This window comes from Nuphar pumila, chromosome 10, assembly GCF_984573655.1.
Source record: "Nuphar pumila chromosome 10, dmNupPumi1.hap1.1, whole genome shotgun sequence".
Lineage (NCBI taxonomy): Eukaryota > Viridiplantae > Streptophyta > Magnoliopsida > Nymphaeales > Nymphaeaceae > Nuphar > Nuphar pumila.
This window is the reverse complement of record NC_143258.1, coordinates 40,177,513-40,181,916: the sequence shown is the minus strand read 5'-3', so window position 1 is coordinate 40,181,916 and position 4,404 is coordinate 40,177,513. Positions and strand designations below refer to the sequence as shown.

General features: G+C 35.9%; 1 long non-coding RNA gene across 1 annotated transcript; it reads right to left on the bottom strand.

Annotated features, from left to right (window-relative positions):
* Window positions 1-386: 386 nt before the first annotated feature.
* Window positions 387-3,736, bottom strand: LOC149826712 (uncharacterized). The gene is made up of 2 exons (XR_016435102.1): window positions 3,559-3,736; window positions 387-593 (listed from the first exon to the last, which is right to left on the bottom strand). It is a non-coding gene; the product is annotated as an uncharacterized LOC149826712 (long non-coding RNA).
* Between the last annotated feature and the right edge of the window lie 668 nt (window positions 3,737-4,404).

Sequence of the window (4,404 nt, the reverse complement as noted above, 5' to 3'; positions counted from 1 at the left end):
ACATCTACAATAAAATTTAAATTAAATTAACCTCTAAGTTTTGCATAAACAATTTATTTGTTTTGATGACCCTACTAGGTGTCTAAGTTCTAATTTTGCATAATTCATAAATAGTAAGCAATTATCACATATTTTTCATATCAAGCATAAAATAAACATAAGAATTAGAACATATTCACATCGATAGTGGTTGGCTGGACAAGATTTGAGCCACACTTTCCCTCCACTATGATACTAAGTTGTAACACCCCAATTTTCAAGTCCCAAAAATCATGGAATTTTTTTTGAAATACTTTTAAATGCATTTATAAAATTATAGTGAAAATATCAAATGGGACTAAAACTTGGCGCATTACTTTTTGTTTACATTCATAACCATACAAGCATTTAGATAAGAAATTAAACATTATAAATTAAATTAAATGTCCATACATGTCCAAAATTAAATATAAATGTATATTTAACAAATTAAATTTATCAGAGTCTTTGAGCAACTAAAATTACTCTCATTCCAAAACACTCGGAGGTTTGGAAAAGGTATGGCTCGATCCCCATCGCAACCTCCCTCCATTACACTTGAGCTCACTCACTTCCTGAAAAACATTAAAAATCATAGGTCAGACAAAAATTGCCTCAATAGGGCAGAACTATACTAAATATGTAAATTAAAATTAGCAAGTAGGAATTACTATGAATCTCTATGCATTTAACAAAAATATTTACAACGATAATTAAGATGCATTTTTAATAACTCATGAAATTATATAATTACAAAAGTAATTCCAATCAATTATTCATAAAAGCAATAGGAATTTAAAATGTATGAACATATTTAAAAATGCATGCACTTATCATTGCAAAAGTCATTCTTATGCATGAACCGGTTCTTATTTTTAATTATCTTTTCTTTCTTAGATGATTCATGTCATGCCTTTCTAATGCACACATACTTAAGTTTTTCTTCTTAGCCCTGTAGGTATAAACACAGGCATATATCTAGATTAGGGTCGTGGTGCAGGCAGTGTTTTCACGCATGGTGGCTTTGGCTTGGTTGGGCATCTTTCACTAGTACCAGGTGAGGAACGACAAGAGCGAGAGAAGCTCTCAACACTACCATCCCGATGCATCAGACTTTCACTCATGAGTTTTTTCTCCCTACGCGTCAGGGCCAATGGATGTGTATTTAGAATATTACATTCAATAACATGCCCATACTTCTTGCTTTGCAAACATGCGCGCATATACAAAAACAATGCAATAAACTTTTTTAAACTTTGTATACATCTATACATTCACATCATCATCATCATGGTAATAATATGTGCAAAAAATACAGCAAGGATAACCCTCTTAACATTTGTCATTAAGTTCGCAAAATGAATATTACAGTCCCTGAATTAGCGAATGGCCATATAGGCGAGCATATTCATTCGCTTAGCATTTAGTTCATGCCCCATAGGTGGGCATACAATTTCCTGCAGAAAATCAACTTATGACAATGTATATATAGGCTAACAATCATTCATAAGAGCATGCATATCAATACATAATTTTTGCAAGCATACGAGGAACAATTCCTAAACTAGTTCTAAACTTGCGAAAAACTTAACTCTATCTAACTGTTATAGAGGTTAAAAAAACTTTTTCAATCAATAGTCAGAGCTAAATTTTTTACAGTTTGTAAAAAAATTTGTCAGCTTTCCAATGCCACAGACCGTTCATAAAAATTTATCTATATAAAGGAGTTACGAATGTTTTGGTGCAGACCTATACTTTTTTTTCTGACTGTCACAGAATAGTGATCAGTTTATAAACAAACCCTAAAATTTTATAGTAGACGTAAAATTTTGTTAGATTTCCAATGCAATAAACTGCTCATCAAAACTTCTCTGGACATGGGAGATACAAGCGATTTACTGGTCGGGTGTCAGGCCAAAAATATGTAATAATGGGTATATGCATTCGGGTGGGGCCAAAACAGGCCACTCGAATCCATATTTTCAAAGTTTTTTTACATGAACTCTACAAGAAAAATTATCAAATTTTAACTACACTAATTTAAGCTAAACAATTGTAACGGCCCGGACGATTTCAAACCCAAAAAAAAACACCATTTTTTTTAATGGTTGAATCTATTCTTTTCTTTTTTTTCTTTTTTTCTAAAATGTAATAACACAACGGTCTTATCAAAAGACTTGTTCCAACCATACCAAGTACTAGACGGCCCGCCTAAGTGCAAGCATGAGCGTGTCTTGGCCTCCTAGTACCAGATCCAGTACAGAACCATCCATTAACGAATCTGATTGAACCATTACATAAAAGAATTTATTAATATACCAAGTTTTTCATCATTGGCTTTGCCTTAATTGAATCAAGCTCTAGAGAGTCATCCTGTGCATGCACCAGTGTTTAATAGCTTCGTAAAACAAGGTTTAAAGTTAAAGCATCCAACTGATAAAATCATTACGTCATTATTGGGTGAGTAAACACAGTGGAAAATCACTATAAGAAAAACATGGATTAGCGGCGGACGCTATCCATCGCTGATCCATCACAAAATCTATCGCTAATGTGTTTAGTGATGGATTAATGACTAAAAGAGTTCGTCACATAATCCTAGTCGCTAAACTGCGATAGAATTTATCTATCATGAATTCGCGATAGATTAGCAATGGATCATCGTTGTCACTAATCCATCGCTAAATAAGCACTGATTTGGTTCGCTAAAGCATTAGCGATGGATATTATCCATCACTAATTCATTGCAAAATTTAAAAAAAAAAATAAAAAAAAAGTGCCCCGAGGCGTGCGCCTCATACGCCTTACGGCGCGCCTCAAGCCGAGGCGTACCTCTTTAATGGCAGGCGGTGGCTCAACCGTCGCACAGCCAGCGTTGAGGATGCAGGCGATGTTGCTCCGGACGGTACAGGATCGGGCGAGGTGGGGGCATCACATTGTATTTGTTGGGCCCAACAACATGAGCGAGGTGGGGCATCACATTGTATTTTGTGCAATACCATTGCACCTGATCCCCACTATGCAGAAAAGGGAGAAACAGTTTCAAAATGGCTTTTTAACATGGTGCATACAAGGATAAATAACCTAAAAAATCAACCAACTTTAATTATGGTAACACAAACATGAAATTCAAACAAGTGTAATTATTTCAGAAATAATCAAATAGCACAAACAGAATTGAATCCCGATGAATAAAAGAGTCATTTTCTTATTAGGTTTATGAATAACTATAGTGCATTTAGAACCAATCATGACTAGCAAGTGGCAAACAATCTTGCCGCTAAACTTTCAGGTATTATCCACCTTGGTAAGTTCATTCATAGCACCTCCATACAATCATAGTTCCCTAATGAATTGGGAAGTGAAAAGGAAAGATTCTTATAGATATTGCTAAAAAGATGGGACATATGTAGAACTTGTAAAGAACCAAACAATCATCAGTTTTCAGGAATGTTACCATGATTTCAAAAACCAGCAAGAAGTAGTCTCAAAAAATAAAATAACCAGTAATACATGAAGAAAGAGCAGAGGTTTATCTACCTCAGGGTTCTCCTACAACTTCAACGTCTGTTGATCGACATATTTGCTTTTATCAGGAACAAAAATCCAGGGATCAATGGGGCAAGGCTCTTCCCCAGGCTAAATAATTGAAAAAAAAAGACGCCAATCATTCATACAGATCTTGTTTAGAACAAAATTTCTTAGAATACAACAGAAACTTGAAAAGAAATAGGAAGCAAACCCAATATAAATTGATACCTGGGGAACATGGTCACATGAATGAGGAACTATTGTAGGGATGGATGGGGATTTTCCGGCGACGGCAACTGATCGGCATCCCCTGTAGCGGTGGCCCTGCATAACAAACAGAAAAAGCAGAGCTCACATACCTGAGGAGGCCATTACTGAAGCTGTTGTGCTTGCCGGAGAGGGACGATCTTCAACTCAGCCTGTCCGCAGCCACCACAAGCACAGGCCACTGTATGCGGACGGTAAGTCGACCTCTTCCCTCCTTGAACTTCTGTATTTTCGCATACTCTGGGTTGCTTATGAAACCCTCTTTATAAACACCGAATGGAAACGGTTTAACAACCGTTTCCCTTTTATTCAGTAATGGGTTTAACGGAAGGAACATAATTTATGTGGGGAAGCGTTACCCACATCGTGGGTAACCACCACCAACGTAGTGGTTTAACCCAACATTCTCTCACTTGTTCCGACGATAAACCCTCTAACCAGAAAACCTTAAGGGAATAACTTGATGAATAGATGGGCCTTTATTATCTATTCTAAAGGTCCTTAGTTGAATCTCTAATCCTTAGGAGATTAACAACAACCATAATGAGAATCAAAAAACTGAAAGTGATCACTTTATTTATATGCATA